Source organism: Arvicanthis niloticus, chromosome 2, assembly GCF_011762505.2.
Source record: "Arvicanthis niloticus isolate mArvNil1 chromosome 2, mArvNil1.pat.X, whole genome shotgun sequence".
Taxonomy (NCBI): Eukaryota; Metazoa; Chordata; class Mammalia; order Rodentia; family Muridae; genus Arvicanthis; species Arvicanthis niloticus.
This window is the reverse complement of record NC_047659.1, coordinates 143,370,345-143,384,867: the sequence shown is the minus strand read 5'-3', so window position 1 is coordinate 143,384,867 and position 14,523 is coordinate 143,370,345.

The window sequence follows — 14,523 nt, the reverse complement described above, 5'->3', positions numbered from 1 at the left end:
CAACCGAGCAGGCATCCACTGAGGATAGTGTCTCCGGTTCACAGAAATGTTCTGATTTCTTTTACCATGGGCAAAAAGTACCCGGTGCAATGCAGGAAGAGATATAAAATGTATTTCCAGTGGAGGAGGCCCTACAGCCTACAAAAGCCATGACTGGCTCCTGGAAAAGAGAACCATTGAACACCTAGGCTTAAGATAACTGGAGAGGCTTCCTGGCAGGTGGCCCCAAATCACCGTTGAGGTCAGTACCATGGGCTCTGGATGCAGACAGTGAGGAGGGCTAGAGAAAAGAGCCATGTAGTACAGTCATCAGGCACTGTCTGCAGAGATGTTGAGATGCTATTTTACTCCTTCCTTCCTTCCTTCCATCACTCGACAAGTATTTGTTGAATGACTCCCAAGGACCTGGATCATTGATAACCCCCGGAGCTCAGTGATGCACTCAAGGAGGTGATCCCTGCCACAGTGCAACCTATGATCCGATCCGAGCAGGCTAGCCTACAAACAAAGGGATGGAATGACGATAGGTGACCATAGCTTATTCTCTAATGATAGAAGAAAGACACTTTCCCAAGGTGCTCAGGGTGGCTCTTCCCATTCCAAATAACCTGGTGAAGAAAGTCCCCCATCTGAGCTTGTAGCACCTTGCATTTTAGTTGACACCAGAGCCGCCCAAGTTGACAACCACTTTCTAGGATTCAATCCAATGGTGCATTGAAGCGTTAGACACAGTTAGCAGGTAGTTGGTGGGAATTAGTTATTATAAAAGTTTGTCTGTGTTTTTGTTTGTTTGTTTGTTTGTTTAAGGAAAGTGATGAAACAGATATATCTGGAATTTCTAGCCATTTGCTACACCGGAGGAGGACTAATGGAGAGGAGTGAGGAGACCAGAGTTGCAGGGCGTGAGGGGGGAGAGGGACTGGTGAGGAATGGTCTGGTAAGAAACTACCTAGACTCCCAGTCTGTACACTCACAGGTGGCCCAGCAGGAGGTAGGTTTCTGGCAGGGACAATGATGAGTTCAGGCTGGGACCTGGTGCATCGGAGGCAACCCTGAAAGGCTTCTTTGTGGGTGATGGAGGGGCCACTTTATGTATGTCTACCTGGTGGGTCAACTTCCAGCTCACACGATGGATGTGTTTTAAGTTCAGGAGTGCCCTGCTTCAGGTTTGCTTCAGGCTCATTTTTGTTTGTTTTCTGGAAATGTTGGGAATAATGAATGTCTGTTAAACTCCAGCTACGGCTCTTGGCTGAAAGGAAAATAGTGTCTGGTGAAAAGCAGACAGATTCATGTCTGGATAATTAATTGCGTGTACAGAAGCCGGGATTGTCTAACCCACCTCTCCCTTAACCAATAGATGGCTTATTATGAAACCAGTTAACAAGCCTAACAGAACCACTGCATCCAGCCTACATCACTGTTGCTAGAATAATTGAGCCTGTGCCTCCTGAGATACTACTTACTGTTTTCTGGAAAGACTCACCCAGAACGATTTCATTAGCTTCATTACCTGAGGTTAATCCTCCAAAGGTTTTTGTTCCCTTGGTTAAGAGTTCTGTTGGAGGAGGTCCACGGGAGTGAGAAGTTGGTCTCACATGATCCATTAAAGAAATGTTCAGTGAGGTAGCCTGGGCTAAGAACTACCTGAGCTGGGCACATAGCCTGTCAATCACTAGGAAAGAGAAAAGAGAATCAGTCACAGACAGGAAGGAGGGCAGAAGCCTAAAGCAGGGGTCATTCGGAAGCTTTCCAGGAACGTGCTGAGACTTCAGGCCTGAAGCTGAAAGATGAGGAGAGAGGAGAGATGCATGTTGACATTGGGATCACTGAGGGGGCTCAGCAGGTTGCCCCCGGCCTGAGAACATGGTTTTGATGTCTGCACACCACATAGTGGAAGGAGAGAACCAACCCTCAAGGCTTGTCTTCTCACCTCTTCCCGCACTGAGCACATTTTATTTAAAATTTGTTTATGTTGCTGGGTGGTGGTGGCCCACGCCTTTAATCCCAGCACTTGGGAGGCAGAGGCAGGTGGATTTCTGAGTTTGAGGCCAGCCTGGTCTACAGAGTGAGTTCCAGGACAGCCAGGACTACACAGAGAAACCCTGTCTCGAAAAACAAACAAACAAACAAAAAAACAAAACAAAAAAAAATTGTTTATGTTTACAGTGAAAAGCATTAAGTCAGATCTGAGGAGCCAGGAGCCCGGAGAAGGTGACTGCAGTATCAGCTTCCCTGGGCTTCCTCACAAGTTGTTCCTGCTGCCCATCGCCTTGGTCTGTCAGTCTCAGTCCTTAAGATTTGGACATGGATCTCTCTCTTTCTCTCTCTTACTTCCTCCTGCTAGGGAGTCTCTCCCATCAGTATCTTCCAAACCACTAAGTGCTGCGAACCTTCATTTGCATTGTCAGCTCCCACATCTTCTCAGGTGTCTGGGCTTGAGTATTTAACCAACAGACAAACTGCCTCTTAGCTTCATTGTTAGGGATCCTAAGGGCACTGCAGCATCTCCACAAGAGTCCCAAGCACAGTTCGTCTGAGCTCTTGCCCTGTCAGGTGGCCACCTCCATAGTCACCCACATCAGACGACTGGAAGTCACCTCTCACTTGTGTTCCCTTCTGCTCCTGGATAGTTGGTGAAGCATGTCACATTTGTCCACAGGTCTCCATCTTCACTGCCACCACCTCAGTTCAGGTTCATACTGGCTCTCACCTGAGTGACTGCTGTAGCTCAAACTGGTCTGGGGCACAGTCTCTGGCTGTCACTTCTCACCAGAGAAGATCTTACTTGATCCTGAGTACAGCTGTACATAGACTAGGAATGCAAGTCAGTAATGGATAGTAAATGATAGATTTATCTTAAAACAATTCTTTAGGGCCCAGAAGTGTAGCTCAGTTGGGAGACTGGTTACCTACCCCCACCCCTGAAGGCCCGGATTCAAGTCCCAGCACATAAACTGGGTGTAATGACACACACCTGTAATCCCAGCACTTGGAGGGTGGAGGCAGAAGAGTAAAAGGTTCAAGGTCATCCTTGGCTGTACAGTGAGCTCAAAGCCAGCCTGGATTATGTGAGACTCTGCCTCAAAAAGAAGTAATTCTTTGGTATACATGTAATTTCAGCATTTGTTAAGGATGAAAACAAATTTGCATGCTAACAAGACCTCTGTGCTTATTAATCTTTGCATAAGAAATTAAATCTTGGCTAAAGATTTGATCCTACAGGATGTAGAGTTCTTTAAGTGTTTCCAGAGTTGATTGATATTTTGATTTTATAATTGTCAATGCCAAGAACACCACTTTACATAAATACATAGTACAAAGAGGCAAAAGTATGTTCAGGACCATTTCAGGAGTTGAAGTAAATTCTGTCCTAATCCCATCTTGAAAATCATTTATCTAGAATGTATGTGTTTACATGTGTGTCTAAGTGTGTATGTCTGTGTGTATATGTATGTGTGTGTTTGTGTGTATATATATCTGTGTGTATCTGTGTGATGTCTGTGTATGTGTGTCTGAGTCTGTGTATGTGTCTCTGTGTGTATAGATTTGTGTATCTCTGTATATATGTGTGTGTATATCTGTGTCTATGCATGTGTCTCTGTGTGTATAGATTTGTGTATCTCTGTATATGTGTGTGTGTATATGTGTTCTATGCATGTGTCTCTGTGTGTATAGATTTGTGTATCTCTGTGTGTCCATAAGAGATAGACTCATGTCAGCATCTTCAGCATCCATCCTCAAAATCAAACACTAATACAATACAACCCTCAGATATGCTAATCTCATACATGCTGAGGAATGTTCTGAGAAAATGATTGTCTTGGTTTTCTTTAATTAAATCATTATACTTCTATAAGTAGATACTGAAAACATTACAGTTCACATCACAATAGTTTTAAACTGGAGTGCATTATTACAGGCAGCTTTTGTCTGTGCAGTAAAAGGTGTGAAAGCTCCCAAGGTGCGCACTGTGTGTTCAGAACCAGGACCAGAGTGATTCGACAGGCAGCAATATGGGTGAGTTCTGTGGGAAATGTCTCAGATGCATTAGAAATTAGATTTTCCTTTTGGTTTTTGTGGTCACCGTACACTCAGAAACCTTTTGTTGTTGCTTTATTTTGCATGATGCCCACATTTGTGGGGAGCCGACAGAAGGCGGCTATCATCCTTGCAGCCATCTTGAGCCATATACCCTGACAAGAGACTTGATTACAATAGCCTGCAACAGCTGAGCACACTCTGATAACATCTTGCTTTAGATACCCAGGATCTTCCCTTGGGTGTGTGAGACTTAAAGGTGTGTGACTTAAGGGTGTGACTTAGAGATAAGATTTAGAGACGACCTAAGGGCATGACTTAAAGGTGTGACTTAAAGGTATGGCTTATATAAAAGGCATATAAAAGGCAAGAGGCAGACAGAACAGAGTAAGAGAGAATCAGACATTTCAGAGACTACAATTTGGGAGTAGGAATTAGACATTAGGCAGTACAACTTGGAGTACAACCTGGGAGTAGGAATTAGACATTACACAGAACAATTTGGAGTACAACTTGGAGTGGGAATTAGGCATTAGGAAAGTACAACTTGGAACTAGGAATTAGGCATTAGGACAGAACAACTTGGAGTTAATTATTAGGTATTAGGCACTTAGCACTTGGAGAAAGAACTTGGAACTTGGAGGCACTAGGGACTAGGAACTAGGGACTAGGAACTCAAGACTTGGGACTTGGAGAGAAAAAGAGAGACTGAAGAATAAACGGGATTGAATCACACTCTGTCTAGTTTCCATTCCTTGTGTCCCTCCTCACTCTCTCACTTGCTGAACCCTGACCCGAAAACCGGAGCTGCTTGGGACAGTGCAGGCTAACAAGTTAGTCCCCAAGGCTTTTGGCAGTGCGGGTCCCAACACTGACAGAGTGGCCTGTGACATTCTGGCCCCCAAACGTGAGGCAGCTTGGGCCACAACACACATTCATGTGACAGAGCATGACAAAATACAGATTAAGAAGCTGAGTTCGGAGGGCGGTGGTGGCGCATGCCTTTAATCCCAGCACTTGGGAGGCAGAGGCAGGGGGATTTCTGAGTTGGAGGCCAGCCTGGTCTACAGAGTGAGTTCCAGGACAGTCAGGGCTACACAGAGAAACCCTGTCTCGAAAAACAAACAAACAAACAAACAAAAAAACAAAAAACAAAAAAAAAAAAATAAGAAGCTGAGTTCCCAGTCCCAACAGAGACAGCTACAAAACAATGCCCCACACCTAGGGCTTGGGGAGCGGATCAGAATCTGGGCAGCAAGAGTTTTAGAGCTGGAGGGTAAGGGAGTTTGATGTGAGGTTGTGTCTCCTACTAATGTCAAAAGCCATACCTGCAAAGTCTCACCAAATGACTGTCCAAACATGAACTGGGCAAGAACAACAAGAGACATGGCAGAGTGGACAGCACAGGCCTCGACCCCCACAAAGAACTACAGGCAACTAAGGAGCAGAGACTGGAGAACTGGTCTACTCAGGAAGTGTGCACCAACTGCTTATCCAATATCAAACAATCAGCCCTGAAAACATACAGTTAATAACATTATACAGACCAAGCAAGAAGTATTTATGTATTTAGAAATACATATGTATACACATACATGTATGTATTAGCAAGTAATGAAAAACAGATAAAAGAGAGCAAGGAGGGTTTAGAGAAAGGGGGGGAAGGGGAAATAATGTAATTAAATTGTAATCTAAGAAATAAAAGAAATAGTTAAGAAGAAGCTGGGTTCTACTGCATCCACCCTTCTAACAGCAGCATGGTGATGTATAACATACATCCATAGACTCTTTACCCATATATATATCCATAGAATCCTTACCAATATATATATATGTATATATATATATATATATATATATATATATATATATATATATATGTAGAATCCTTACCCATATATATACCCATAGAATCCTTACCCATATATATACATATATGGGTAAGGATTATATATATATTATATATTATATTACTTATATATATATATATATATATATATAATATATATATGGGTAAGGATTATATATATTCATAGACTCCTTACCCATATATATCCATAGAATCCATATATATATATATATATATATATATATATATATATATATATCCGTAGAATCCTTAAATATATATATATCCATAGAATCCTTACCCATATATATATATGTAGAATCCTTACCCATATATATATATCCATAGAATCCTTACATATATATCCGTAGAATCCTTACCCATATACATATATCCGTAGAATCCTTACCCATATATATATCCATAGAATCCTTACCCAGCTACCTTTGCCTGGGCTGGGCTTTGAAATTCCCTCTGTTTGAGTAGAATAAAGAAAGGCCTTGGTGGGCTTGAGACCTGGAATACCCTGAGATATGTGACTTCCATCTTGGCCCCTGCCCCTTGGACTGTTCACTTCAGAGGAGGGCAGGTGCAACCATAAAAAGCCTTACTGAGAAGCTTTCAGAAAGTGTAGCCTAATGCTCCTAAGTGTGCACAAGATGAGTCTGCACACCTAGTCCATGCTTGGCTGACATCATGTCTACAGTGTCGTAACCCCTAACTAGAACAATCCAGCTAGGCTGCTTGCAAATTCCTGGCTCACAGAACCAATGTGATAAAATGTCCATTGTTTTCAGCAGATAAATTTAGGGATAGTTTCTTATCTATTGATAAGTTACTCATAAGAGTATCTGTGGTGTTGGTTTAAAACATAAACACAAGTCAGGCAAGGTGACACATACCTGTAATCCCAGCATTTGGAAATCTGAATCAGGGGGATTACTGTGAATTCAAAGCCAGACTGGACTATATTTACTGAAAGCTGTCTCAAAACAAACCAAAGAGCTGGCAAGATGGCTCAGTGGCTAAAAGGGCCTGCTGCCAAGCCTGATGGCCCCAGTTAGGTCCAAGGAACCGACCACAGAAGGAGAGAACTGACTCCCAAGGCTTGTCTTCGGTGATGGCTTTTCTTGGTTGTCACCTGACTACATCTGAAATAACTGAAGCGCAAATGACTGGGCACACCTGCCAGGGATTTTGATTTGTTTTTTTCTTAATGAAATCATTTTATATGGAAAGGTCCATTTTCTTCCTCTTATTCCTCCTCCTCCTCCTCCTCCTCCTCCTCCTCCTCCTCCTCCTCCTCCTCCTCCTCCTCCTCCTCCTCCTCCTCTTCTTCTTCTTCTTCTTCTTCTTCTTCTTCTTCTTCTTCTTCTTCCATTTTCTCTGTGTAACAGAGGCTGTCCTAGACTTGCTTTGTAGACCTAACTGGCCTTGAAATCCTGCCTCTCAAGTACTGTAAAGTACTGAAATTAAAGGTGTGCACCACCACAACCAGCCAAGAGAAGACCCAATTTTAATGTGGATCTTTGTGGTAGAAAAATAAATCTTTAATGCAGATCTTTTGAGGTGCAAAGATCCACCTTTAATCTCAGCCACACAGGTAGCCTATGTGAAGGGCATGGAAAAAAGAAGATCTCTCTCTCTCTCTCTCTCTCTCTCTCTCTCTCTCTCTCTCTCTCTCTCTCTCTCTCTCTCTCTCTCCTCTCCCTGCTTGCTCTAGCTCTTGCTAGCAAGTCCATTCCTTCACTGGCATAGAGCCTACTTGTTTGGGATTCTGGTGTATGCTAAAGACCATCCGAGTCATCCAGCCTGGTAGGCTGGACAACTACTGGGTTCTTGGACCTTCCATTCATAGGCAGCCATTGTTTGATTATCTGGATCACAGCCTGTAAGTCATTCAAATAAATCCCTTTTGTCTATATCTATATATCTCTATCTAAGTGAGAGAGGGGATGGAGATTCATTATATAAGTTCTGTTACTTTAGGGAACCTTAACATATCCTCTGACCTCCATATAGGCTTTGTGACATGTATGTGCCCACCCCACACATATATTATATATGCACAATACAATAATGATGATAAATAAAATGTTAAATAGAACACAAATTGGGGGCTGAGACTTTATCTCGGTTATAGAACACTTGCCTAACACACATAAGTCCAGCAAACAGAGAAACAAAACCCACCAATGAGTTTATAGCCCCATGTGCTAAGTTCATCTCAATGACCCCTGTTTCACTTGGAAGAAACAAACCATTTCTCTGCATGGCAGAGTGTCAGTCAGGTTGACAAAATCCACCACCCAAAGGCAGCAACAATAAGCACTGGGAAAAACCTTTCAAAACTTGGCATTTTGGACTTCTAGGGATGGAGCAGAGCATCTCACACACTGAGAAGCTGTAATTCATCAAAGTCACTAAAGGTCAAGCAAGCAAATGTGAGATGAACCAGCGAGGTGGCTCAATTGGTGAAGATGTTTGCGGATCAGGCCTGGTGGCCTGAGTTTGATCCCTGGGTCCCATGTAAGTGTGGAAGGAAAGAGCACTCCCCTCAAAGTTTTCCTCTGACCCCCATACATGTGCTGTGGTGCCACCTTCTCCCCCAAATAAAACTCAGGACATTGCAGTTGGAGGCCTTGTTGCCTGTGTCGGCTCCTGTTCGTGAAAACATAGCAGGAAGGGTGATCAGAAAGTGGTGCCCATCAGAAGCAGTGGTGGCTAAAAGCAGAGGACTCTATCCGATCACATGCTGGGTGAAGGTGTATCCCTTCTAGACACAACCCCAGCAGATACCAAAGCGGAAGGCAGGACGGATAAGTCTGAGAAGAACAAAGACGGAAAGGAAGCATTGAGTGCTGCCTTACAAGGAAGACAAGGTAATTCTTCAAGCTCTATCTTCGAGTCCCAAGAAGTTGAAGCATACCAGAAATGGCTAATAGCATGTAGGACATAGCAGCAGATGTAGCTCTGGCATCAAGCTCAGGAGGAAATGAATTATATGCAGGGAAAGTTCCTTTATCTCACTGAGATTAATCTAAGATTGTTCTGAAGGAGCTCACATTGAGTCAAGGTGGAGGTTGGGATCCCTAGAGGGTCACTAATGGGAAGGCCGAAGTGACAACTAAAACTCAACAATTAACTAAACTGGTTCATGAAAACATTTAGCATGAGTTAAAGCAAAACGGGGAACAAACGACACACGTGGAATAAAAACAAAGACCCAAATGACAGCATACATGCAATCATATCAAGAATCTTACTAAATGAGTAGAGTGCATACCCGCAAATACAAAGATCCAACAGTATGAAAATCTGGGAAATTCAAAGACACAAGGTGTCAATGAAAATACATGCACATACAGTCGTGGTAAAGAGAGATTCAGTGTGAGTGTCTGACAAGGTAGACTTGAAGATTTAACAACAGCTCCCAATGACAAACAGGTTCCATGTGTGGGAGACATGGTGGTTGTTAGGGATTATGAATTCACCAGCCCCTGTTTAAGTCAAAGCGTGTGAATCAAGATGGAGCAGTTGGATCTGTCCGTTTGACTCATTGAGTAAGATGGTACATCTTACTTGACATCAGCACTTGGCTCAAATATGTGTCCATTTTACTTGGGGGAATTTGCTTTCTTATTAAAATGGCAGAGTTTAAAAAATAATATATCCCTAAGCTAGGCTTTTTGGCTTTGCTTTTTTGTTGTTGTTGTTGTTTGTTGTTTTTTGTTTTTTTTTGTAATTATACACATGCTTCACAAACATTTTCTAAATGCCCATGGTACCCTCTTCTCTTTAATTAACTGCCACTCTCCAGAAGTCTGACAAGATGAAGTCTGACCTTCTTTACAGGCTGTGTGCTCTGTGTCGTGTCTGTCTCACAGCTTATAAAGACACAGTTTCTCCTACGGCTTCTGGGGCTTTTGTAAATTTGGGTCTTGTGATTCTGTGATCAATTTGAGTTAGTTTTTCATATGACATAAGATGTGGCTCAGGTCTCATAAGATGTCTAATTATCCTGGCATCATCTGTAGAGAGGTAATCATGTCTCAATTGAATTTCCATTGCATTTGTGTCAGAAATGAATTGGCCATCTCTGTGTAATTTTCTCCCATTACTCTTCATCCATCCATCCACCCAGGCACCCAATCATTTACCTACCCACCTGTCCATTCATCCATCCATCCATCCATCCATCCACCCATCTACCCATCCACTCATCCACCCATCCACCCATTCATCCATCCACCCAGGCACCCATTCATCCATCCACCTAGGCACCCATTCATCCATCCACCCATTCATCCATCCACCCTACCAACAACCAACCAACCAACCAACTACCCACCTGCCCATTCATCCATCCACCATCCATCCACCATCCATCCACCATCATCCATCCATCATCCATCCATCATCCATCATCCATCCACCATCCATCCATCCATCCACCATCCATCATCTATCCATCCATCCATCCATCCATCCATCCATCCATCCATCCATCCATGCTTACATTAGTAGCTTACAGGATTGGTAATTAGAGCTTGAAAGTAACTTTTGAGGTCAAGGTGTTGAGTCCCCTAACTGTTCTGCTTTAGAACCATTTGGGCATTTCTAAATTCTTGGCATTGACACATCAGTTTGAGAATCAGCTTATTTGATTCTGCAGAATCTTTTCTAGGGTGTTGATTGGCATTACACTAAACTTATATATCAGTTTTGAGAGAATGCACATTTTAACAATTTTGACCATTCTAATACACAAATACAATCTCTTCCATGATCACAGACTAAATCTTTGTGACCACAAGTTAGGAAAAATTGTCTAAGCTAAAATACCCAGAAAGTAATCCCCAAAAGGAGAACATGCCAAATGTGGTGGCAGTGCATTCCTTTAATCCCAGCACTAGAAAGAAGGCAAGTGGCTCTCTATGAGTTTGAGGACAGCCTGGTCTACAGAGTGAGTTCCAGACTGCCAGTGATACCTGTCCTTTTTTTTTTTTTTTTTTTTTTTTTTTTTTTTTTTTTTTTTTTTTTTTTTTTAAAGGTGAAGTTAGATCTCTTTGAAGAAAAAAAAAAAAAACACCAATATTTACACCTCACTGTATCAAGTGCATCAGTATTTAGTGGCTTTCAGTTTTAGATTTTTGACTGTGTATTTCCTTATTTCTAGAGTTGTTGGAAATGGGACTTCAGATTTTTCATTTTCTAGTTAGTCACCATTACTGAATAGAAATTCACCTCAGGGAAGTTACTTTGCATAATGTGACCTTGCTTAATGCATGTACCAGTTCTAGAAGCTTATAAATGGAAGCTTCTTGGTGTTTTTCTTAATGTAAACAGCCATGCTATCTATGGTTCAAGAGTTTTACTGATCACCAGTCTATATGGCAAATGTGTTATTTATCTTTATACATTCAAACATTTGTCATTATAGTGTTTTGTTATTTTTGCTCTCTTTCAAGTGGCTAAGATCTCCGGTACCATGTTTAACACAAGCAGCAAAGCTGAGTATCGAAGAGGACAAAGGCATTGTCTTTGCATTTTTTCCCCATGCTGGAGATGGAACCAGCCTGAAGGCCTGGCACGGTGAGCTACATTCCAAGGCTCTTTATATTAGTCTTTATTTTTTAAAAAAAATCTTAATTGTTACATTAACTACAAAATATGGGGGCTTGTAACTGCCTCCTTTTTGGATTAATGGAGTTTTCCTTCTATTCCTAACTTGTAAAGAGCCTTTTTTTTTTTTAAATATGTATAATGAATTTTTATTTACTTTTGCTAAATTGACTTCTTTCTTTCTTTCTTCCTCTCTTTCTTTCTTTCTTTCTTTCTTTCTTTCTTTCTTTCTTTCTTTTTCTGTTGAAATGGTCACCTTTCCCTTCTCCATTTCTGGTCAATTAAATTACATTGGTTGATTCTTGAATATTAAACCAGTTTTGCAGTCCTAACATAACTGTCTGCACTTTGACATGGTATTTAATACTTTAAAACTGTCTGTATTTATTTAAGAGAGAGAGAGAGAGAGAGAGAGAGAGTACACGAATGCCAACGTGCTTATGTAGAAGTTAGAGAAAAACCACAGGGAGTCGGTTTTCTCCTTTTACTGTTCAGGTCCCAGCAAGAGCACTTGCATCAGCCTTAGCAGCAAGCCCCTCCACCTACTCTCACATCTCACCTGCCCCAGATTTTATCCTTTTTAACGGTTGATGACTTTAATTTAATTTAATTTATTTCATCGAGCTGTTTTGTGTTTGTGTTCATGAAGGATAATGATCTGAAAGAATCTTTCTTCTAGTGTTTACATTTGGTCTGACATTTGTGTAATAACCTCATAAAATAAGTCATTGGGCACTTTGTTCTCTTTGGTTTTCTGGAAAAATTTATAAGAGCATTGATTTACTATCTAATATTCTTATAAGAAGAATTTATGATGTCCTAATGCATATTTAATGTGGCCATTTTTTCCACTAAGCATTGCTTTTTCTGAATCCAAATTTCAGTAAGTTGTGTTTTTTCTAATTTAATTCAAAAAAATTATTTTTAAAATTAAATTTAGTTATTGTGTGTATGTGTGTGTGTGTGTGTATGTGTGTGTGAGTGTGAGTGTGCATAGGCATACACAAACCACAGGACATATGTAGAGGTCAGAAGATAACCCTGAAATTAGTTCTTTCTGTCCACCATGGCATCCATGGATCAAACATGGGTTATTGGGCTTGAGCAACAGGCCTTAGCCACTTAGCCATCCCACCAGCCCCCCAAACTCATTTTAATTGTATAAAAAATGCATTTAAAATCTGTGTTCTCTGTTTCCTCTGTGTTTAGTAGAATCATCACAGTAGCCAGCAAGCCTAGGGGAGTGTGTGTTGTTATGGTTGTTGAGTTCCTTCAGTATACATGAATAGGACTACTTGGCTTGTCTATTTCCTCTTAAGGAGACAGGGAAGTTCATGGGTTTCCATAAACTGTTCCAGCTTGTCTAATTGGGCATATATTGCTACAAATATTTCCTGGCCCTTTGGCATCCGGGATCTCAGGTGCAAGGATTTTCATTACTGATGTTATGTACGGGCCTGTTTTCTCTGGTCTTGATAACTATGCCAAGAGTTTATACACTTTATCAGTCTTCCCAAGGAATAAGTTGTATGCTTGATTGATTATTTGTGTCTTTTTTTCCTATTGTCAATTTTTTTGAATTCCACTCTTTTATAATTTTCTTCTCTCTGACAACTTCTTTGGCCAAAGAAGATCAAGCTCGCCCCCAAGGAACTATTGTCAAACAGGTCCACTTTCCCCATATCCTAATAACTTTTCTCTTCTACTACCTCTGCTGGGTGGTGGGCTAGAGGAGAGGTTGAACACTTACTAAAAGTAGGTTGCAAAAAGTTTATGCCTACAGAACCCTATAACTACAGACAGTGTATACATTCATTTTAATTATTTGAAAATATTCATAATTCCCATGAGACTTTTTCTTCAACTTAGGTAGAAATGTGTTAATTTCCAAATCGATATTTATACTTTACAAAACAAATCATTGCAAAAATATTCTGTCTCTTTCTACAGTGCATATATACAACTGCACTGCTTTTACATTTGTTGGTGTTTGCTTCGTTTCCACAAATTTAAAACATTAGGGCAGATTTTGCTCTTTTTGATGTTTTTGCTTTATGAGACAAGGCCTTGTAAATTCCAGGCGGATTCAATCTCACTATTTAGCCTAAGATGACCTTGGCCTCCTGGTTCCCTGATTTCATCTTGGAGTCCTAGGATGACAGGTGTGTACCCCCTACTCCTGACTGTATTATATTCTTGTTGTACAGAGTATTTGATAAAAACGAACAAACAAAGCCCACCTTTGCCTATGTCCTTCCATTTAAAGTGTTCCTGTTGATGGAACCCACCAGTCAGTTCTGCCCTCTGGTGAGAGCAAGAGGTGCTCCAGCCAACCTTCTGTAGATAAAGCAGCGGGCTGCACAACCGTGAGATGCTCTGGGCTGGTTGCCCTGGACTTCCAAGGTTTGCCCACAGATATCGCCTTATAATCCCAACGTATTTGACGTCATAAACTTCCCCAAACATACCCCCCATGCTCCAGTTTCCTTTTCCAAGTGAAAGCATTGCAAAGTTGCATTCAGCTGAGTTCCCACCCCAAGCTGAGTGCAACTCATACTATCCTGGTCATGTTAGAGTATTGAGCCTCCTGAATCTGCAGCCAAGCGCAGAAACAGAAGCACATCTGTGGGCATCCTCTCTCTATTGAGAAGGTCAATCAAAGAAGCATGCCGGAGCTGTGAATAGGCCTCAGCCAGAAAACATTTGCCACTCAAGCTGGAGGACTTCCTCAGCAGCCTCATAAGAAGGCTGGCCCAATGGCACATACTTGGAATCTCCGCTCTGGAGAAGAGGAGAGAGACAGAGCTCAAGGGCTCCCTGCCCAGGCAGCCCAGCCTCCTTGATGAGTTCCAGACCAGTGAGAGACCTTGAAAAGACAAGGCGGGTAGCTCCAGAGAAATGACACTTGAGGTTGACTTCTGGCCTTCACACAAATGCACAATACACATACATACACATGTGCACATTTGCACACTCAGATACACACACCAGTTTCCAGGTGCGCTGCTAAT